The sequence below is a fragment of the Aotus nancymaae genome, unplaced genomic scaffold (assembly GCF_030222135.1).
Source record: "Aotus nancymaae isolate 86718 unplaced genomic scaffold, 86718_ANA_hifiasm-v0.15.2.pri h1tg000007l, whole genome shotgun sequence".
In the NCBI taxonomy this organism is placed as follows: Eukaryota; Metazoa; Chordata; class Mammalia; order Primates; family Aotidae; genus Aotus; species Aotus nancymaae.
This window is the reverse complement of record NW_026988418.1, coordinates 4,374,136-4,397,643: the sequence shown is the minus strand read 5'-3', so window position 1 is coordinate 4,397,643 and position 23,508 is coordinate 4,374,136. Positions and strand designations below refer to the sequence as shown.

The 23,508-nt window shown below is 46.4% G+C and overlaps 1 protein-coding gene across 1 annotated transcript in view; it reads right to left on the bottom strand.

Moving 5' to 3' along the window:
- Window positions 1-9,945: 9,945 nt before the first annotated feature.
- The window catches only part of LOC135273389 (box C/D snoRNA protein 1-like), a 34,538-nt gene continuing 20,975 nt past the window's right edge, over window positions 9,946-23,508 (bottom strand). The window contains exon 5 of the mRNA XM_064372227.1: window positions 9,946-22,595. The gene's annotated coding sequence lies outside the window, so the exon portion shown is untranslated. The remainder of the gene's footprint in view (window positions 22,596-23,508) is intronic.

The following is a 23,508-nucleotide window of genomic DNA, read 5'->3' as shown; positions in this document are numbered from 1 at the left end:
AGCCCAGGAGTTTGAGACCAGCCTGAGCACTAGCATGAAACCTCATTTCTTCAAAAACATTTAAAAACAAGATTAGCCAGGTGTGGTGGCAAGTGCCTGTAGTCCCAGCCACTTGGGAGACTGAGGTGGGGATCACCTGAGTGCTGCAGTGAGCCACAATCACACCACTACACTCTGGCCTGGGTGACAGAGCAAGACCCTATCTCAAGAAAGGAAGGGAAAGAAAAGAAAAAAAGAAGGAGGGAGGGAAGGAAGGAAGGAGAAGCAGGAAGGGAGGGAAAGAGGAAGTGAGGGAGGAAGGGAAGGAGGGAGGGAAATCAGTGAATAAGGAAATGAATACTTTTTAAATCATATATTCTGACTTTGAGGTTCAAAAACACATGGCAAACAAGAACTTGTTTCACCAACCCCATCTGTGGGAACCCCTTCAAGCCTCTGGCTAGTTAGGTACCCCTCACCTGATCTCCAGAACCATCTCTTTATTCCTCTGCCCCAACACGTAAAACATTACACTGAGATGGTCTGCGCTGGCCACTTTCTAGACCAAAAGAAAGAACTGCCCTTTTACAGCTTCAGTAACTGCAAGAAGAGGTGGTAAAGCCTCCATGAAACTTCCATAAGCCCCCCAGAACCACCTTAAATATACAATCCACATAAAAACTATGCTCGTTATGTAAACAGAGCTTCAAGCTTCGGTGGAAGCTTCTAACCAGACTGTGGTTGGAAAATCTCCAGAAAGATTTTCATCCAGCAAGCACTTAATGGAGCCATAATATGTGCAACTCAATGGTTATAATTTCAAAATCTAGGGCCAGCTACAATATGTTTTCAAAACTCAACAGTTATAATTTCAAATTCTGGGTCTCCAGATATCCATCTAAGAGATATATTACTGTCTCTAAGAGCAACAGCTCATGCCCCTGTCATGAGTATGATGATCACTTGAAAGGCACCTTTTAAATCTGTGAAAATACAGACTCATAGGGTATCCAACAACCCCCAAGTTGATATAATTAGCACCTTGATTCCTGTTGTACATAATGAGAGTTTTTTAAATGACCCAACCTTTTAAAATAATTGCATGCAACATATATTGAATCAGAACTCAAGAGGATATGAAAAGAAAAAAAACACCCATCTGTTTGCAGGTTTAAATACCTGGAAAGATTGACAAGCATGATGGGATTGAGATGGTCTTCTGGAGAAAGAAGTTTAGGACTGGCTTATGTTGTAGTTTTGCCATTTAAAAAATTTTGCTTATATTTTGTAAACCTTTTTTTGGAAGTATAACAGAAATACAAAAAGTGTAAAAATCAGGCCGGGTACGGTGGCTCACGCTTGTAATCCCAACCCTTTGGGAGGCTGAGGTGGGCAGATTGCCTGAGCTCAGGAGTTCATGACCAGCCTGGGCAACACAGTGAAACCCCGTCTCAACTAAAAAAAATACAAAAAATTAGCCAGGTATGGTGGCATGCGTCTGTAGTCCCAGCTACTCGGTAAGCTGAGGGAAGAGAATTTGCTTGAACATGGGAGGCAGAGGTTTCAGTGAGCCGAGATTGTGCCACTGCACTCCAGCCTGGGAGACAGAGCGAGATTCCATCTCAAAAAAAAAGAAAAAAGTGTAAAAATCATAAGCGTATAGCATGATGAATTTTTACATAGTTAGCCACACTCATGTAACCAGTACCCAGACCAAGAAACAGAACATTGCCCACACCCTAGATGCTCCTACTAATTCCCCTTCCAATTACCACTTCCCCAAGCATAACCACCACCTTGACCTTGAATACCATAGATTAGTTTGCTCAGGGCTCTTTGTACAGCTAAACTTAAAATAGTATGGTCATCTATTAAAGTTCTGAGAATCATTTTTTAAGAACAGTAAAATTCATAACATTTTACGTGGCTCCCTTAAGTTGTACATGATTCCTCTCTCCCTCCTCCATGCCAGATCCTCTTCCTTTTTAGGTAAACATTATCTTTCTCTGATTCTCATTATGCAAACAAAGCAAAGGAGTCTGCAGAACGGGTGTCTATTTCGTTGATTCATTTACCAAACATTTATTGGCATTGCTCATATTCCAGGCATTGTCACGGACACCAGGGTTACAAAGACAATTACAGCACTAAGAAGGGAGCAGTATTGTAGTGGGGAAAGTGATGGGATGCTTTCGGACCCACAGGAGGGGCATCTAACACAACCACAGCACCAGAAGAAGCTTCCCAGAGAACTGTCTGTAAGGATGGGCGGGCATCAATATAGGGAAGGAAGGCCAGGATGGCAGGGTAAGGGCTTGGGGGGTACAGTGGAGGGAGGGGTGATTATGTGCTGAATCACAGAGGTAGGACGCTCAGTCTGTTTAGGAAACTGCACACAGACTGGCCCTGGTGGCTCACACTTGTAATCCAAGTACTCTGGGAGGCTGAAGTAAGAGGATCACTTGAGGCCTGGTGTTCAAGACTAGCCTGGGCAACATAGCAAGACCCTCTCTCTACAAAAACATTAAAAATTAGCCAGGCCTTATGGTACACGCCTGTAGTCTCAGGTATTTGGGAAGCTGAGACAGGAGGATGGCTTGAGCCCGAGTTTGTGGTTACAGTGAATTACGATTGCACTACAGGCCGGGCAACAGAGCGAGGCTCTGAAAAAGAGCAAATCTCTAAAAAAATTAAAAATTTTTAAAATTTAAAATATTAAAAGAAAACCAAGAACTGTAAACAGTCTATTGTATATGAAGGAAGACACAGTATTGAAAAGACTTCTGAGTTAAGACGGTAGACTGAATGAACATCGAATTTCCCTCCCCTCTGAAACCTCACTAAAACTATAGTAGTGTTTGAAAAAAACATAAATCTCTAAAGGCAGGGAGAATAGGAGAGATGACAGGAGTAAAACTTCTGGAAACAAGAAATTAGATGAATAAATGAAAACTGATCAGACTCACAAAATAAATAAATAAAAAGCCAAAACCTCAGGCAGCAGTGGAGAAAACCGAGGATCAGTTTGATTTACAGGGCTGGGATGAAAGATTGATGACAGGCATTAGACTTTGCACTATTGGAGGAGAAGCTGGGGAAGTGACAGTCTGGAGTGGGGAGATGAGGGATCAAAGAGGGGATGAGTCACGATCCTGAAGAACTATCATTGAGCACATATTGGAGCTTGCTGGGAAATCTACGAAGCCAAGTGCATTCAGCTACGGAAGCGGGAGCTTGTGGAGGGATCTATGGGAAACTGTGGCCTCTGTGTAGCTACCTCTTCAGTGAGTCCAAGCCTCTGGCGGTGGGCCTGGGGCCACTGTGGTCAGCAGGCCCAGAATTTGGGAAGAGGTGCTGAATGTGGGGCAGAGGAGAGCAAGGACAAGCTGGAGCCTGCCAACGACCTCTGCACCTGTCTGTCGCCAAATCTCCCCTTCAGAGAACAATTGCTGTTGCTTCACTTCCACCTCCCCATTCTCATCCCAGTTCCTCTGTGGGCCAGATCCCACTACATAGAGAGGGGGCTTCTGACAAACACAGCTCCAGCTGAACCAAGTGGAAAATAAAACTTGGACCAACACAAGCAATAAGACAGAAGCAGCTCAGGCCCTGCCACCAAGAAGCAATCATACCAGACCCAGACTGCTCATGCGCAGACAGTTGGGTTAGAGAGAAATAAATTCTACCTTGCTTAAACTACTGCAAGTCTGGGTCTCGGTTTCTTTAGCTGAAGCATATCCCAACTAAAACACCATCCGCTTTTCCACTTGTAATTGTCGTTTTAAATTTCCAAGCCCTCCAGATTGTAGATCTGCTACTTGCCGTTCATCCTCTGCCAGCTTCTGGGCTTCCCATTCTGGTTGGCAGTCCCGCACCCACAGCCAATCACAGACTAAGCCTTGCTACCGCTCACTTAGGTGGGCTGCCACTGTCCCCACCTACGTCTTTCTTCAGGCCACCCCTTGCGCCTTCCCTCCCAGCGCTGTCCTCATCTGCGTGGTCAAAGCTAGGTTCCTGCCATGTCTGCATTCACATCCCTGCAGGAATGGGGAGAGAAAGGAAGCAGAGGAAGGACAATTGTCTTTGAAGCAAGTAACAGAGGTTGCCCACTCCCCTTCTATCACATTTAGGCAGAGGGCCACATTTTAGCCACAAGGGAGGCCATGAAATGTAGTCCCTTGCAGGGCGATCATCCCCAGAGGGAAAGTCTATTGGTATGGAAGGAGTGGAGAGTAGATTTGCAGAGACAGCTAGAAGTCCACCGCAGCCTGACCCCACCTCAGGCCTAGAGGATAATCTCTCCTTTCTGTTTGCCACAGCACACTTCTGATAATAGTCCCTCCGCATCCCAGATTCCATTTGGAGTCTAGTCAGAGATTTTTCTACCAAAACGTAAAAGTCAAGTTAGCTGGTGTAGCAGATGATGTCTGCCCTCTCTCTGCCCACGTCTTCAGTCCTCCAGGGCACATCACCCTGTCCAAGTCCATTCCTGATATCTGCACCTCTGGCTTTCTGTGGCTGCCAGAGTCTGCTGTGCCCACAGGCTGGATGAGCTGGGAAATTAACAATTCCCTTCTGTTTATCTCCACCAACCCGAATGCCAGCCCACCTGTTCCAAACTCTGTGCCAGACACGCGGGAGACAGACAGAGCCCAAGCTCCCTTGAGTACATGCCATGTGCCAGATGCTGTCCTGAGTGCTTTACCTGCGCTCCCCATTTAATTCTCCTGACAGCCCTTTAAGGCTGTTTCTCTCCTCTCCATTTCATGGATGAGGAAACTGAGGCTTAGGAAGGATAAACACCTTCTCAAATCCCTGGCTTATAATCAGCAGAGATGGAGTTTGAATCTCCATCTGTCTGTCTCCAAAACTGCTGCTTTTTTCAGCTGTCTAATGAGATGCTGCCTGCCCCCGGAGCCTCTAGTCTGGGAACTGGGAAATAACTAACAATACATGTCAAATGTAACAACGCAAGTAAGTACTCAAAACTAGATAGATGATGGTTTCTTTTGCCTTCTGCTGGCTGGATGTATTCGAGTGATGAGCTATGGAGACATGCCCTCATCCTGGGACTACTTAAAGTTTGGATTGTCACCTGAGAGGGGAATAAAATTCTGTATTTTTTTTTGAGACGGAGTCTCACTCTGTTACCCAAGCTGGAGTACAGTGGCACGTTCTCGCCTCACTGCAACCTCCACCTCCTGGGTTCAAGTGATTCTCCTGCCTCAGCCTCCAGAATAGCTGGGATTACAGACACCCGCCACCACACCTGGCTAAACTTTTTATTTATTTATTTATTTTGAGACAGAGTCTTTCTCTTATTGTCCAGGTTGGAGTGCAGTGGTGCAATCTCAGCTTATTGCAACTTCTGCCTCCCAGTTTCAAGCGATTCTTCTGCCTCAGCCTCCAGAGTAGCTCACAGGCACCTGCCACCACGCCCAGCTAATTTTTTGTATTTTTAGTAGAGATGGAGTTTCATCATGTTGGCCAAGCTGGTCTCGGACTCTTGACCTCAGGTGATCCACCCACCTCAGCCTCCCAAAGTTCTGGGATTACAGGAGTGAGCCACTGCACCCAGCTGTCTGGCTAAATTTTTTTTGTATTATTATTATTATTATTATTTTGAGACAGAGTTTCACTCTGTCACCCAGGCTGGAGTGCAATGGCATGATCTTGGCTCACTGCAACCTCCACCTCCTGGGTTCAAGCGATTCTCGTGCCTCAACCTCCCTAGTAGCTGGGGTTACAGATGCATGCAACCATGCCTGGCTAATTTTTGTATTTTTAGTAGAGACGGGGTTTCATCACATTGGTCAGGCTGGTCTCAAACTCCTGACCTCAGGTGATCCTCCAGCCTCTGCCTCCCAACATGCTGGGATTACAGGTGTAAACCACAGCACCTGGCCATAAATTCTGTATTTTTTTTTTTTTTTGAGACAGAGTCTTGCTTTGTCGCTAGGCGCCAGGCTGGAGTGCAGTGGCGCGAGCTCGGCTCACTGCGACCTCCACCTCCAGGGTTCAAGCAATGCTCTTGCCTCACCCTCCCAAGTAGCTGGGACTACAGGTGCACGCCACCACACCCAGCAAATTTTTGTATTTTTTAGTAGAGAGCGGGTTTCACCATGTTGGCCAGGATGGTCTTGGTCTCTTGACCTCGTGATTCACCCACCTCGGTCTCCCAAAGTGCTGGTATTACAGGCGTGTGCCACCGCGCCCAGCCAAATTCTGTATTTTTAAGCCATCATTATTTTGAATCTTTTTTACAGCAATCAAACTATTTTAACTCAGTGCTTTCCGACATTTTCACACCATGGGACATGTAGAAAATGGTAGTGTTTATACAGCACATTAGGATAAACTCAAGATTTGGGAATGTCTATAAAAGATTTGGCAAAAAGACTAATTACATTTTCTGTCTTTATGTTTTTAAGAGATTGGTCTCCTTATGTTGGCCAGACTAGTCTCAAACTCCTAGCCTCAAGCAATTCTCCCACCTCGGCTCCCAAAGTGCTGGGACTACAGGCATGAGCCACCGCACCTGGCCTACATTTTCTTTATAGTATATAACCATGAAAATAAATAAAATGCAAAGCATTTAAAAAGAGAGTAAACATTGAATTAGAATAAAACTTCCAAATAACATATTTTCAAATTTTATATGACAAATCAGCTTTCTTCTATGAAAATGCTTTTTTTTTTCTTTTTTGAGATGGAATTTTGCTCTTATTGCCCAGGCTGGAGTGCAATGGCATGATCTTGGGTCACTGCAACCTCCTCCTCCTGGGTTCAAGTGATTCTCCTGCCTCAGCATCCTTGAGTAGCTGGGATTACACGCATGTGCTACCACACCTGGCTAATTTTGTATTTGTAGTAGAGACAGGGTTTCACTGTGTTGGTCAGGCTGGTCTCCCAACCTCAGGTGATCCGCCTGCCTTGGCCTCCCGAAGTGTTGGGATTACAGGAGTGAGCCACCGTGCCTGGCCAAAATGCTTTTTTTTATATTATTTTTTTTTTTTTTTTTTTTTTTTTTTACTTGAAATGGCTACAGAATTCCCGATTATGTTTTTCTAGTTCTGCTCTATTCAAATTCATGATAATCACCACCAAAAAGAAACTCTGCACAAGTAGGTGCTGCAAAGGACAGTGATAGCTATCATTTTCCTCAGTCAAAAACTCCTTTCTTGTCCTTGGTAAAATTAGGATCCTCTGAATTATACTTTAACCATTCAACTGTTCTCTAAATCTAATAGCTCTGCCTTTTCTTTTTTCTTTCTTTCTTTCTTTTTTTTTTTTGGAGATGGTTTCTCACCTTGTCTTCCAAGCTGAAGTGCAGTGGCGCTATCTCAGCTCACTGCAATCTCCATCTCCCAGATTCAAGCGATTCTCCTGCCTCAGCCTCCTGAGTAGCTGGGATTACAGGCTCACACCTCCATGCCCGGCTAATTTTTGCATTTTTAGTGGAGACGGGGTTTCATCATGTTGGCCAGGCTAGTCTCAAACTCCTGACCTCAGGTGATCCACTTGCCTCAGCCAGCCAGAGTTCTGGGAGCAACAAGATATAATGTCAAAGCTTCTTGTAACAATAAAAAGGGCTTTAGAATACAACAGTATTTTTTCCATATCAAGTATTTTTAAATCATGATGAAATTTTTTTCAAACATACAATAATTTTTATTTAGGATTCAAATAATAACTTCAGCTTGGTTCACTGGTAAGCCATTTGTAATTTCACTTTTGCAAAGGTAATCTTTTTCTTTAAATCCATAAATGCTGTTAGCACATATTAATATTGTGTGAGAGGTTCCCAAGACCACCCTCAGGCTTAATGATTCATTAGGACTCACAGAGCTCAGAAAAGCTGTTATACGTGTGGGTAAATTTATTATAATGAATGGATACAGATTAAAATCATAAAAGGGCTTGGGCTCACGCCTGTAATCCCAGCACTTTAGGAGGCCGAGGCAGGCGGATCACTTGAGGTCAGGAGTTCGAGACCAGCCTGGCCAAAATGGCAAAACCCTGTCTCTACTAAAAATACAAAAATTATCAGGGCATGTTGACATATACCTGTAATCCCAGCTACTCAGGAGGGCGAGGCTGGAGAATCAGTTGAACCCGGAAGGTGGAGGTTGCAGTGAGCCGAGATCCCGCCACTACACTCCAGCCTGGGCGACAGAGCAAGACTCTGTCTCAAAAAACAAACAAACAAACAAATTAATTAATTATTTAAATTAAATAATAAAGAGAAAACGTGCCTGGGAAAAGTCCAGAAGAAACCAGGCTGAAGGTTCTCATTGTCCTCCAGTGGAGTCACATAGATAGTACCTAATTCTCCCAGCAATGATATTTGAAAACATGAGCAAAGTGTTGTTGACCAGGGAAGCTCACTGAGCTTTTGGTCTAGGTTTTTAATTATTTTTTATTTTGAGATGGAGTCTCGCTCTGTCTTCTAGGCTGGAGTGCAGTGGTGTGATCTTGGCTCACCGCAACCTCCACCTCCCAGGTTCAAGCGATTCTCCTGTCTCAGCCTCCCGAGTAATTGGGATTACAGGCATGTGTGCCACCACACCCGGCTAATTTTTTGTACTTTTAGGAGAGATGGTGTTTCAACATGTTGGCCAGGCTGGTCTTGAACCCCTGAACTCAAGTGGTTCACCCACCTCAGCCTCCCAAAGTGCTGGGATTACAGGTGTGAGCCACCCACCCGGCCGGGTTTTTTTTTTTTTTTTTTTTTTTTTTTGAGACAGAGTCTCACTCTGTCACCAGGCACCAGGCTGGAGTGCAGTGGTGTGACCTCGGCTCACTGCAACCTCTGCCTCCCGGGTTCAAGCAATTCTCCTGTCTCAGCCTCCCAAGTAGCTGGGACTACAGGCGTGTGCCACCACACCCAGCTAATTTTTTTTGTATTTTTAGTAGAGACGGCGTTTCACCATGTTGGCCAGGACGGTCTCAATCCGGCCTGGCCAGGACGGTCTCAATCCGGCCCGGTTTTTAATTAGGGGTCAGTCACACAAGGAAGCAGAACCTGCAGGACTGATCTTAGCTCCTCAGTTTCCAGCCCGCAGAAGTCAAATTGATACAGTGTTGTTCAACGCCTCAGCATACAAAAGCACTCTTAATCAGGCAGGATATTCCAAGGGCTCACAGGTGATCTTCCAGGAGCTGGTCAAAGGGATGGGTCCTGAAGATCTTTGGAATGTGTAAGGTTTGGGAACCCCAAGGAGTTGATCTTTTCTGCACAAATAGACTTACATATGATTTTGGACTTTTGATTAGGATCATTCAGAGCTTCAAAAATGTCAATTAAATACGTCATATTTTGAAGCCATTTATTATCATTCAGAAACATTACCAAGTAGGTTGAGTGTGGTGGTTCACACCTATAATCCCAGCACTTTGGGAGGCCAAGGTGGTAGGATTGCTTGAAGCTGGGAGTTTGAGACCAGCCTGGGCAACGTAGGGAGACCCCATCTCTACAAAAAGTAAAAATTAGCCTGGCATGGTGGTGTGCACCTGTAGTTCCAGCTACTCCAGAGGCTGAAGTGTGAGGATCACTTCAGCCCGGGAGGTCAAGGCTGTAGTAAGCCATGATCACACTACTATCACCCAGCATAGGGTGACAGAGCAAGACCTTGTTTCAAAAAAAAAAAAAAAGAAAGAAAAAGAAAAAAAGAATAAAAAACACTGCAAAGTGAGAGTGACTCACAATTTTTTAATTTTTATTATTTCTTAAACTCATACACTCTTGACAAAAATGTTCCTTTGGAGGATCAACCAATTTCTGTATGAAACAGCAGAGAATAATTTTATTGTCTTATGTCTTCACATAAGATTGAAAACATACATGGCTGAGAGGCTTGGGTTTTAATTCACCATTTTTTATCACATCATCTATTGGGGAATTCAGATCTTTAAAGATGTAATATTGGGATGCGAGATTAAATAATTCACCAAGACAAAAGTATGCCAAATTGCAGGGTCTTTATTGCCGGCGACCGCGGAGGACTCACGTCTCTCTAACCCGCAGCCCCGAGGGGAGAGTGTCAAGGCTTTTTATACCCGAAAGACTACCTTGGAAGTGGGGTTGAGGAGCGGGGAGGGGGATCAACGGGCTCCAGACATTCCGAGGGCTGGTGGATTCTGTAAATCATCTCCTGGGCAGGGACGGGGGTGGGGGCCTCCGGACATTCCGAGGGCTCGGGGGCTTATTGTCACTCTAATTGCTACATAAATGATTTACAAAAGTCAAGACAAACATTAGTTTACACATTATCTGGGTAGCAGTGGAATTTACAGATCTTAGCTCACAGGGGCCAAGATGAGATTAGGTTGGGCTGCGCATTCTGATAAGCAAAGGCCAGTAATTCTGTCAATTACTGATGAGAAAGGTAAACAACTTCACCTAGTGGACATTATCCAGAGCAGACTAGCAGTCTTATTTACAGAAACCAAGTCAGCAGTTATTGCAAAGAGAATGGGGCAGTTATTACAACTCATTTTTGGAGATACAGCTTTGTCATATAAAATGGCATTGCTCAGGTTCTGGCTCCAGGCCAGCTATAGCACATTCCCCCCTGTTCTTTTAACACGTATTAAATCTTTAATAGGTTTCCTCTTCTTGATATAAGGGCCCATAGTTGGATCTTAGAACCATTAACTTTACCGAATCTATTCTCTCCTGGATAACTTTGAGGAGAATGTTCAAGAGGCATGGCTCAAATGTTAACCCTAGGACTATTAGGATCAAGGGTCCTGCTAACCCAGTGAGCAGGGATGTTAGCCAGGGGGACCAAGAGCTTTTTGGTTTTTACATTTTTTTTAACCATTGCAAGACTGTCTCTAATGATTCTAGAATTGTTTGCGTAAAGGCAGCATTGCTCACTGAGAGCTGTGCACAGCCCTCCTTCCTTTAAGAACAACAGGTCTAATCCCCTCCTATTTTGTAACACTATTTCAGCCAAGGAGTCATTTATTTGGTGTGACAGAGTAAATTAGGATGATGACCGAGAACGGCGCAATAGTCTTAGCTTTAGGGGGTCCGTTGAGGATGGAGCCGCTTCCCATCTTGCATCTGGGGGGGCAGTCTTGACGTGTGAGTGGTGAATCCAGGCAGTCAGTCCGTCCACCTTGACTGTCGTGGGGGTGACCAGGATCACGGTGTAGGGTCCTTTCCAGCGAGGAGTTAGGCTGGAGGCGGTGAATCTCTTTACCAGGACTTCGTCCCCAGGCTGGAAGGGGTGTATTGGCTGGTCAGCGAGGTCCGCTGGGGTAGGCTGAGTCTCCCTGATGAGCGTGTGCACCTGGGACTGAACAGACTGGAGTGCCTGCAAGGACTTAATGAGTGTATGGTTATGGACTTCAGCATGTATGGCATTCGCAAGTTTGGGGAGTAAGGGAGGGGACCTCCCAAACATAATTTCAAAAAGAGTGAAGCCTTTTTTTTTTTAGGGAGTACATCGGGTACGGAGGAGAACAAAAGGAAGCAGGTTGACCCAGTTCTCACCGGTCTCTAGAATAAATTTTGTTAAAGTTTTCTTTATGGTCCAGTTCATCCTTTCAACCCGCCCTGAACTCTGGGGGCAATAGGCACAGTGTAGTTTCCAGGTTATGCCCAGGGCCTTGGCCAGGCCCTGAGAAACCTGTGCTGGAAATGCAGGGCCATTATCTGATCCCAGTGTCAAGGGCAAGCCAAATTGAGGAACCAGGTCCCGTAACAATTTTTTTACTACTAGTGCAGTTTCTGACCTAGTGGGAAAAGCCTCGACCTATCCCAAGAAAGTGTCTACGAACACAAGGAGGTATTTGTAGCCACATGCTGGGGGCTTTATTTCAGTGAAATCTACCTCCCAGTGTTCCCCTGGGCTAGCTCCCCTAAGCCTTATCCCTGCCTGACTAGACCTACTGCCTCCTGGATTTACCCAGGCACATACATCACAACGAGTAGTAGTTTCCTTAACAATCTCGTATAATGTGGAATGTAGTATTTGGCCCTTAGCAGCTCAGTTATTTTTGTTTGCACTAAGTGAGTGGCCTGGTGTGTGTCCTTAACTAGAGTCCATCCTAGAGCCTCAGGGAGCACAATTTTTGAGTCCGGTAGAATCCACCATCCTGTGGAATCTTGTCGTCCCCCCTGTTCTTTAGCAAAGTTTTATCAGGTGAGTATATAGGGGTAGAGGGCAGGGTTGGGGCCGGCAGGGTCACGAGAAGAGTTAGAGGTTTCACCGGTCCCAAGGCTGCCTGTCTGGCTTGTAGGTCCACTGCCCTATTTCCCCTTGCCTCTGGTGAATTTCCTTTCTGATGTCCTGTGCAGTGTATTACTGCCACTGCTTTGGGCTTCCATACAGCTTCTAGTAGAGCAAGGATTTCTTCTCTGTTTTTGATAATTTTTCCTTTTGAGGTAAGCAACCCTCTTTCTCTACAAATGGCTCCGTGTACATGGGCAGTAGCAAAGGCATATCGGCTATCTGTATATATGTTGACAGTTTTTCCCTCCGCCCAGCTCAAGGCCTTTATCAGAGCTATGAGTTCTGCCTTTTGAGCTGAGGTTCCGTGTGGAAGAGCCTTAGCCTAAATAACCCGGTCTAGGGTGACCACAGCTGCCCCGGCGTACCTGACTCCGTCGACCATGAAACTGCTGCCATCTGTATACAGTACCTCCTCTGGGTTCTGCAGGGGGACGTCGGTGAGATCCGGTTACGCAGCATGGAGGACATCTATTGTCTGTTGGCAGTTATGTATGGGCTCCTCTGGCTCGCTGTCAGGTAGCAATGTGGCGGGGGTTAAAACTGTGGTTTTTGAAAATTTTATGCGGGGCTGGTCCAAAAGTAAGGCTTGGTATTGGACTACGCGGGCATTTGACATCCATTTTCCTGGAGCTCCACGGAGTAGTGACTCCACCGCGTGGGGTGCCACTAAGTATAACCCCTGTCCCAAAGTCAGCTTTGACTAATAGGGCTGTGGCTGCCACTGCTTTCTGGCACACTGGCCATCCGGAGGCTACTGGATTAAGTACATTCTTTTTTTACTGTCCCTCTCATCGGCAGAGTGCACATTGGTTGTGCCTTAATTTGGGCCTTTGTTCCCCGAGGCCTCTCTGCTGGTCTGCTGGTCTCCTGGTCCTCGTGAGATATCTCGGGTCTCCTGGAGTGCTGCTATCACTGCCTTAGTAACTTTCTTATCTTGTTTAGCCTCTAAGGTGTCTCTTGTTAAAGACTTTTTGGGCAATCTTCAACAACTGAGTTAAATTCCTTCCCTGTAACTCCTCTAATTTTTGCAATTTTTTTTATGTCTGGAGCAGATTGGGAAACGAAAGCCAGGTTGATGGCTCGCTGATTTTCTGGGGCCTCAGGGTCTATGGGGGTGTAGGTACAGTAGGCATCTTGTAGGTGCTCTAGGAAAGTGACTGGGGACTCCTGTGGACCTTGGGTCACATTCCCTACCCTGGAGAGATTGGTAGGTTTTCGGGCTGCCCCCCAACCCCCTCTAATAAGTACCGGTGAAAAATGTTCAACGCCTGCAGGCCCGCTGAGGTGTTTGGGTCCCATTCGGGCCTGGTGGAAGGGAAAATTTCATTAATTTGCTCCTGGCGGTCTTCTACTGACCCTTTCCCCGTCCCAAGTATTGCTTTATGGGCTTCTTGTCTAATTTTACTTCTCTTCTCTGTGGTTAACAGAATTAGTAATAATTGTTGGCAGTCATCTTAAGTGGGGCGATGAGTCTAGGGTACAGATTCTAAGAGCCCTGTTAAAGCCTAGGGTTTCTTAGAGAATGGGGAATGTTGAGCTTTCCGACGGAACTTATCTATTGTAAAACCCTGCCACCGCCTTAAGTTCCCCAGTCTTCTAGCATGACCCCCTCCCAGGGAACATGTCATCTGAGTAGGTTTCTAACCCTTCCCCTCTTGCCACCTTAGCAGTTCCCCAGCACGAACACTTCCCAGGAACTACTAAACTCAGCAGTTCCCCAGCACCTCCCCCCCTCACACAGCCTCTCACACTGGAGGCATCTCCTGGCTCGCAGGCCATAAAAATCCCTTTTGCCACACCACAGGTGCTGCGCACCAATTTTGGGTCCATCCTGGCAGCTTTTCCCTTACTCTTAATAAAGCTTGTGCCAGCACTTAGTGTTTGGCCCTTTCTTTGATTTCTATTACTTTCCAGTTATACAGATCACTAGAGGAAAAAGGGATATGAACAAAGAAGGGGCTGCCCCAGCTGCTGCCATTTGCGGAGGCGCTTCCCGGAGGGGCAGCAGCTTTGGCGGGTGTGGGTCCCCACTTTAAGTGTGGAGAGGAGACAAGGGCCGAGAATACAGTGGAGGCATCTCTTGGTTCTCAGCAGGGGCTGGAAGAATAGCCGTTACCGAAGGGCTCTTCTGTGGGCTTGCTAACATAACCTGAAGTCCGGCCCATTTTGTACATTTTTTTAAGCCAAGGAGGAGGGTGTTGGACTAATTCTAGCCATTGATTAATGTATAGAAATTGATCAGGGTGGCCCGAGGACCCTGTCATGATGTCTCAGACAGCCTGAGTTATCTTGGGGTCGTATGTCCCCGTATCTGGCCAGCTTACCCCAAAGGCTGGCCACTCCAACTTACAGAGAGTCCGAAGCCTCTGTAGGGTTAGTTTAATCCCATACTGGCCAGAGAACCCTGTTTTAAAATTTGCCATCATGCACTGGAGGGGGGTGCATGGTCGGGACTGTGACGAGCCTATTTAGTTGTTGTTTTTGTTGTTTTTCTCTTTCTTTTCTCTCTCGGAGTCCTGGAACCTGTATTAGCTATTCTTTTTTTTGTTTGTTTGTTTTAAGCTAACTTAAATGGAAAAGTTCTGTTGCAGAGAGCCAATTTTAACTGCACTAACAAGTCACTTGCATTATAAAGGGTTAGAAAGCTTTTTAAAGCCAGATTCGGGATGCAAATGCTGCACCCTGAGGCGGTGTGGCCTGCCTCACACGGCGGGGGGGGGGGGGGGGGGGGGGAGGGCGGGGGCTTCTGGCTGACAGGAGAGAAAGAGGAAAAAAAATGCTTTTTGTGTCAGTTTAAAATGGAGCTTGCAGCCGCTAGGCCAGCTGCGAGATTCCCGCCCCTGTGGCTTTTTGATCGCCTTCACACAGGGACCCTAAAAAAAATCAAATCCCTCTTTTCCCTCCTCTCTCTCTGTCTCTCTCCTCTCCTCTCTGTCTCCTTTCTCCTCTCCTCTCCTCTCTCCTCTCTCTCTCCCTCTCTCTCTGTCTCCTGTCTCTCTGCTCTCCTCTCTCCTCTCTCTCTCTGTCTCCTGTCTCTCTCCTCTCCTCTCTCCTCTCTCCTTCCCTCTCTCCTCTCTGTCTCTTTTCTCCTCTCCTCTCTTCTCTCCTCTCTCTCTTCTTTGTCCCTCCCTCCTCTTTGTCTCTTTTCTTCTCTCCTCTCCTCTCTCCTCTCTCTCTCTCTCCCTCTCTCTCTCTGTGATGTACCGTTGGGCACTGCCCGTAACAACATTGGACACTTTTCTGGCAGAATAGGCAGTTACCAGTTTTTCCACCCCAGCCTGAGAAAGAACACTAGTAGACTCTGATCTAGGGCTTTGTTCCCTACGGCCCCAAAGAAACTACTTCTGAGGTGTTGAGGGCACAACTGCCTCCCCGACATGGAATCAGACCCAGCACGGGCAAAGATACTCTTTTCCCGGGGGAGGTGGCTGGGAGAATTTACAGGCCACAATGATTATAACAAGGAAGAGAATAAAGACAACTACAGTTAAGACTATCTGCCACATGGCGAAAGAAGAAAGAGTGAGGCCTCAGTGATAGAAGAAAAAGATGACAAAGAAGGAAGAAGAGTAATTTCTGCTGGAGTGTTATCAATAAAAGTTCCCTGCATCCAGAGGTCCATCAACCACTGTAAAACATCCTCTACCTCAAGGGAAGATGGCCTGAACTAGTGTATGTCTGCTAGCAGGAGTCTAATAAAACTGACAAACTTACAAACAGGACAGGACCACATACAAGAGTGACAGACAAAGGGTGGGTGCCCCCCAGATGGGAGACCAGTCAGATGCCTGCCCGGCCACGTTCCCGGAGGAATATTTCAGGGGCGTCTTAGCGAAAGATGTACCTGTATAAGCCCCAGGCCAGGTCACCTCAGGATGGAAGTCCGGGTAGGACAGCTCTGAGGTGAATCACCGTTATGCCGTATGACGCCCCCGTGGAACCGCGGGTGAAGGCCCACACAAGCCCCGTAGCTTTTCAGCCGTGGGACTACATATATACACACTCACTCTCTCACTCACACAGAGGTTACGGAAAACAATCGAATGCTGATACCCACTATATCAGCTACCAGAAGGCTGGTACCCCCTGCACCAGCCACACGAAGGCTGACGCCCACTGCGCCAGCTACCAAAAGGCTGATGCCCCCTGCACCAGCCACACGAAGGCTGACGCCCACTGCGCCAGCTACCAAAAGGCTGATGCCCCCTGCACCAGCCACCAGACGGCTGCCACCCACTATGACAGCCACCAGAAGGCTGACACCCACTGTGCCAGCCACCAAAAGCCTCAAGCGACGTCTCGGTGAGGCTTGCCAGGTCAGAGTTGCAATGACTCGTCAGTCCCCCGACTCAGGCCCTTCCTCTGAACTAGTTCCCAGATCAAACTCACCTCCGGAGGTTTTTAGGACCCTGAGGAATTTTGGGTGAATGTCGGCCGTGCAGTCGCTTTGCCTCCTCCGTGGCGCTCCGGGGCCCTGAGATAGCTCAGGGGGCGCCTCCCCTAGAGACCCCCGAGGCGGAAGCGGCCACCCGGACGAGATTCTGAGATGGCTTTTGTCTGGTGATGAGAGAATATCTCGCTGGGGCCTCCAGAATAATGTAACATTGGGATGCGAGATTAAATAATTCACCAAGACAAAAGTATGCCAAATTGCAGGGTCTTTATTGCCGGCGACCGCGGAGGACTCACGTCTCTCTAACCCGCAGCCCCGAGGGGAGAGTGTCAAGGCTTTTTATACCCGAAAGACTACCTTGGAAGTGGGGTTGAGGAGCGGGGAGGGGGATCAACGGGCTCCAGACATTCCGAGGGCTGGTGGATTCTGTAAATCATCTCCTGGGCAGGGACGGGGGTGGGGGCCTCCGGACATTCCGAGGGCTCGGGGGCTTATTGTCACTCTAATTGCTACATAAATGATTTACAAAAGTCAAGACAAACATTAGTTTACACATTATCTGGGTAGCAGTGGAATTTACAGATCTTAGCTCACAGGGGCCAAGATGAGATTAGGTTGGGCTGCGCATTCTGATAAGCAAAGGCCAGTAATTCTGTCAATTACTGATGAGAAAGGTAAACAACTTCACCTAGTGGACATTATCCAGAGCAGACTAGCAGTCTTATTTACAGAAACCAAGTCAGCAGTTATTGCAAAGAGAATGGGGCAGTTATTACAACTCATTTTTGGAGATACAGCTTTGTCATATAAAATGGCATTGCTCAGGTTCTGGCTCCAGGCCAGCTATAGCACAAAGAGATCTTTACATTCAATAGCGTGTCTGTGAATAAAAGAATATGTGGTGAGGTCTGGGCTTCTGGTTAAATTTTTTTTTAAAAAAAAGCAGGTATTGTGGCTGGGCACAGTGGCTCACTCATGTAATCCCAGCACTTCGGGAGGCCAAGGCAGGCAGATCACCTAATGTCAGGAGTTCGAGACCAGCCTGGCTAACAAGGTAAAACCCTGTCTCTACTAAAATACAAAAATTAGCCAGGGTGGTGGCATGCTACTGCACTCCAGCTTGAGTGAAATAACTAGATTCCATCTTAAAAACAATAAAAAAAAAGAATATATTGCTTGAATCTCAGGATTTTTAGAATAATCTTGTGAAACTTGAATCTCAGGATTTTTAGAATAATCTTGTGAAACTTGAATTTCAGGATTTTGGGAATAATCTTGTGAAACCTTGATACCCTGTTGTGGTAGCCACTCCCTGCAAATACAGACTCACCCACTGTAGACACACACCTTAGTCTATTCAAAATGCTCACTTAGGCCAGGCTCAGTGGTTCACACCTGCAATCCCAGTACTTTGGGAGTCTGAGGTGGGAGGATTGCTTGAGGCCAGGAGTTTGAAACCAGCCTAGGCACCATAGCATGACCCCATCTCTATCTTGTAGACTTTTTTTTGTAATTCTAAAAAAAAAGTACCAGATTCAAATAGAGACAGTTTCCATCCTTCCACAAGGTGACTTAACTTCTTCACTCGTAACTACTGATCTGACTTTTATCACCATGGGTTAGATTTGCCTGTGCTAGGACTTTGCATAAATGGAATCATACAGTACATACTTTTTGTTTTGGCTTTTTTCTCTCAGTATCATGTTTGAGAAATCCATCTTTATTGTTGCTTATGGCTAAAGTTTATTTCTTTTTATTGTTTAGTAATACTCCATTGTACGGCTCTACCACAATTTCTTTATTCATTCACCTGTTGAACATTTGGGTTGTTTCTAGCTTGGGGCTATAATGAATAAAGCTGCTGTGCACATGCTTGCACATGTCTTTTTGTGAACATATGCATCTGTTGCTATTGAGTCAATAAATAGAACTAGAAACACTGGGTCAAAGTAGGTACATGTTAACCTACTCCTTTTTTTGAGATGGAGTCTCGCTCTGTTGCTAGGCTGGAGTGCAGTAGCGCGATCTCAGCTCGCTGCAACCTCTGCCTCGCAGGTTCAACTGATTCTCCTGCCTCAGCCTCCCGAGTAGCTGGGACTACAGGTGTGTGCCACCACGCCTGGATAATTTTTGCATTTTTACAAAATACCATATTGTCCAGGATGGTCTCGATCTCTTGAACTTGCTATCCGCCTGCTTCGGCCTCCCAAAGTGCTTGGATTACAAGCGTGAGCCACGGCACTCAGCCGGCCGGTATACGTTAACTTTAGAAAACTTTTTTTTTGAGTCAGGGTCTCATTCCTATTGCCCAGGCTGGAGTGCAATGGTGCAATCACAGCTCATTGCAGCCCCAACTTTCCAGGCCGAAGTAATCTTCCTGCCTCAGCCTCCTGAGGAGCTGAGACTACAGGTGTGTACCACCACACCTGGCTAATTTTTGTATTTTTTAGTGGAGACAAGGTTTCACCATATTGCCCAGGCTAGTCTCCAACTCCTGGGCTCAAGTGATCTGCCCACCTCAGCCTCCAAAAGTGCTGGGATTACAGGTGTGAGCCACAGTGCCCGGCCCATTTTTTTCATTTTTAAAAGCAAAGAATAACTCATCCTGAAATTCCATCAAGAATCAAACTGTAGGTGGCCAGGCACAGTGGCTCATACCTGTAATCTCAGCACTTTAGGGGGCTGAGGCAGGCAGATCACTTGAGGCTAGAAGTTCCAGACCAGCCTGGCTAACATGGCCAAATTCCAGCTCTACTAAAAATACAAAAATTAGCTGGGCGTTGTGGTGCATGCCTGTAATCCCAGCTAATTGGGAGGCTGAGGCAGGATAATTGCTTGAACCCAGGAGGCAGAGGCTGCAGTGAGCTGAGATCGTTCCACTGCACTCCAGCCTGGGTGACAGGTAAGACTCCGCCTCAAAAAAAAAAAAAATCAAACTGTGTTCAATGTTACCATTAAAAATCAACAGACATTCCCCCAATCAAGAAACAGCAATTGAAAACATTAACAAAATAACTCATTTTCTACAGGGAAACACATAACATTAAATAATAATATCCATACTTCTATGTTAGAAAAATAGGAGGAAATCATTCAGTTAAAGAAAAGCCAATATTTTATATGTACTTGCAAAATAAAGAATTTATCAGTTGCAGCTGATAAACAGAAAACAAATCATGACTAGGATAATAATCAGACTGTTCTTCAGAGTGTGGGACAATGTGGCCATGACAAAGTCTTTCTGGTGGCAGGTGCTTTGAATAAAATCTTTATTTTATTACCAAAATAATTATTACCTAATTCAGAAAGTTCATAGAGGAGGTCGCCCAGTAGTGTTCAAATATGTTTTGGCTCTTGTCAATTTTTGAGTAGTTGAATAGGTCAACATGCTGTAGCTCATTTATGGCATGCCAGTTAAGACAGCTCGGTCCTAGCTAACAGAAATAGGTTTTCCAAGACAAAACATGTTCTGTGGTCAAATAATTTTGGAGAATTCGGTGCTAAAGTTAAACTGCGGGTTTGATGCTGCAGGAATTCTCAGAACTCCTAAGATGCCAGAGCCCACTGTGATTTTTTCAGGGGAAGGGAGCTTCAAGTGGAAGTGGGCAAAGCACAGAAACATACAGTTTTATGTAAACACAAACATCCAATAAACATATAAAAGTACGCATGTAATCCCAGTACTTTGGGAGGCCGAGGCGAGCGGATCACCTGAGTTCAGGAGTTCGAGACCAGCCTGACCAACATGAAGAAACTCCTGTCTCTACTAAAAATACAAAACTAGTCCAATGTGGTGGCACATGCCTGTAATCCCAGCTACTTGGGAGGCTAAGACAGGTGGATCACCTGAGGTCAGGAGTTTGAGATCCACCTGGCCAACATGGTGAAACCCCATCTATACCAAAAATACAAAAATTAGCCAGGCATGGTGGTGGGTGCCTGTAATCCCAGGTACTCAGGAGGCTGAGGCAAGAGAATCACTTGAATCCGGGAGGCGGAGGTTGCAGTGAGCCGAGATCACGGCACTGCACTCCAGCCTGGGCGACAAGAGTGAAATTTTGCCTCAAATAAATAAATAAGAATAAAAAATTCAACCTCCCTCGTAACTAAATAAATTCACAATAAAACAAGATAGGCTGTGTGTGGTGGTTCATGCCTGTAATCCCAGCACTTTGGGAGGCTGAGGCAGGTGGATCACCTGAGATCAGGAGTTTGAGACCCGCCTGGCCAACATGATGAAACCCTGTCTCTACCAAAAATACAAAAATTAGCCAGGCATGGTGGTGGGTGCCTGTAATCCCAGGTACTCAGGAGGCTGAGGCAAGAGAATCACTTGAATCCGGGAGGCAGAGGTTGCAGTGAGCTGAGATCACGCAACTGCACTTCACGCCTGGGCGACAGTGAGACTCCATCTCAAAAAACAAAAAACAAAAAAACAAACAAAAAGAAAACCAGAAAAACAAGGATAGGATTTGTCATGTGGAAGATTGGCAAACTGGAAAAAGCTTTATAATGTGAAGCGCATTTGAGTGCGAACAGGTGCTCTCACAGAATATGGGAGGCTGTGTAGATCCATAACTCTTTGGAGGGAGTATTAGTCAGGGATCATGCCCACTGGCATGTAACAGAAAGCAAGACTTCATCAAAAAGGGATTTATTATCTTCCAAAAAAGATACTAAGTCTAGAGACAGGCATCCCAGGCTAGTGCAGCCTCTGCAACATCAGCAGGTCCCAGGGCCCTCTGCCATGCTTAGTGTGAAGCTTTTATTCTCACATTTGCCTCATTGTGACCTCATGGTTACAAGATGACTGCTTTACCTCTGCCAGAGCTACCCTTCCTACCCCACCCTACCCTACCCCACCCCGACCCACCCCCATGGGATCAGGCTGAGACTGTCTTCCTCCAGATTTTGCACGAAATCACATGCTTGCTTGGCTTCCTCCTCTTCCCTGCCCTGCTTCCCCTACGCGCTTGCTGGTTATTCCCCACCCTACCCCTCAGGGAGCGCTCATCTATCACTTATATGGGAATCCCCTCAGAGTCTGCATCTGGATCCCCTGACCTAAGACAACAGCCAGCTTGCAGTTTCTAGAGCATGCCAAGCATATTCCTATCACAGGGCCTTTGCACGCTGCAGGAATACCTCCCTCCAGACACAGGCACGGTTCACATTTGTACTTTGTTCAGGTCTTTGCTCAAATGCCACCTCATCAGTGAGTATTTTCTTAACCACATTGCCTGAAATAGAACCACTCCACCCACTTCTATCCTTTACCCTGCTTAATTTCTCTATACCACTTAGCACGGCTTAATAGTATTCAATATACAGTATTTTGCTTATAGTCATTCTCTCTTACCATAATATAAGCTCAGAGGCCAGGAACTTCATCTTGTTTTATTCTCCTCTGTATCCCACACACTGGGATTGACTAATGCCTGCCAGAAGAAAGGCCTCAAATATATTTGCTGGTTGAATAAATGATTGCATATCTAAGGATCTATGACGACTTAGGTAGTAGACAGTGGGTTTTAGCTTTGAAAAGGGAAAACAGCTTTGTAGATTCCAGCATTTATTGAGACACCAAAGCTGAGTCTGGAGCCCGAAGGAGGTCATGGTCTCAGAGAGGACCCAGACCCAACTCTGTAGTGGCCTGTGCACTAGGCTATACAGACAGAGGAAGAAACAATCACTTCTGCCTTGGAGAATCCAGGAAGGCTTCATGGAAGAGGCCACATTTGATATTAAAAAGGATAAGTTTCTCTGGAGGAGAAGGTGGGGTTTCAGTTCTGTTAGGAATAGCTTGTAGGAAGGCACAAAGTCCATGGCCTGTCTGGTGTAGACAAATTAAAGAGGGTCTGGAGAGAGTCATAGGATACTGAGGGACAGAAGGCAGGAGAGTCACCAGAGGACAGCCAAGGACCTTGAATGCTGTGCTTTGTCCAGAAGGCAGTGGAGAGCCAAAGGCAGTGCTTAAGCTGTGAGAGGGACAAAGGCAAGTACAGTCAGGTTTTAGCAAGTTACCCCTGGTGGTGACATAGATGAGGCTGAGAGGGGAAAACCAGGGGCTAGGAGGTCGGTTGGAGCCTCCCTTGACGTCACCCGTACCATTTCAGCTCCAGGCGCAGAGCTGAGACGTTGGCACCAGAGGGCGCTCTGACCCAGAACACGGCCCTCCTGCCATTCCCGGACCGCTCTGCTGGTCATTCATTCACCTGGTGCTCTCAGAGAGAGGACACACCTCCAGCCGGGGCACCATCTGTGTGCTCAGCACACAGGGCATGGGAAATCTTGTACATTGCGTCTTGTTATTTGACTTTCTCTTTCCATGTAATGGCTGAGACTGTGAGGTGCTGCTGGAGGTGCATTGGGGGAACAAATAGGCAAGATCCCTCCTGTCCTAGAGCATGTGGTCTTACCCAGCGCTTCTCAAAGTGTGGTCCTTGGGCCAGGGGATCTGGTATCTCCTGTGAATGTTTAGAAAGTACAGATTCTCGGGACTCACTGTGGACCTGCCGAATCAGACACTCTGGGACCCGTGGCCAGCAATCTCTAACAAATTCCTGGGGTGATTCTGATGATGTCAAGGGTGAGAGTTGCTGGTCTAAGAAAGCACTGCACACTGTAGCAAGTGCCTTCAAAGGACTGATCCAGCAAGCTGCAGAAGAGCACCGACTCAAGGGAGCCAAGGACCAAGCACAGAAGTCTTCCTGAGGCAGTGTCTAGGAGTCAACCAGAGAGAAGGGAGAGAAAGTCATTCCAAAAAGACAGAACAGACTGTGTTCAGTGGCTCACACCTGTAATCCCAGTACTGTGGAAGGCCAAGGTGGGAGGATCGCTTGAACCAAGAAGTTTGAGACCAGACTGGGCAACATGGCAAGAGCCTGACTC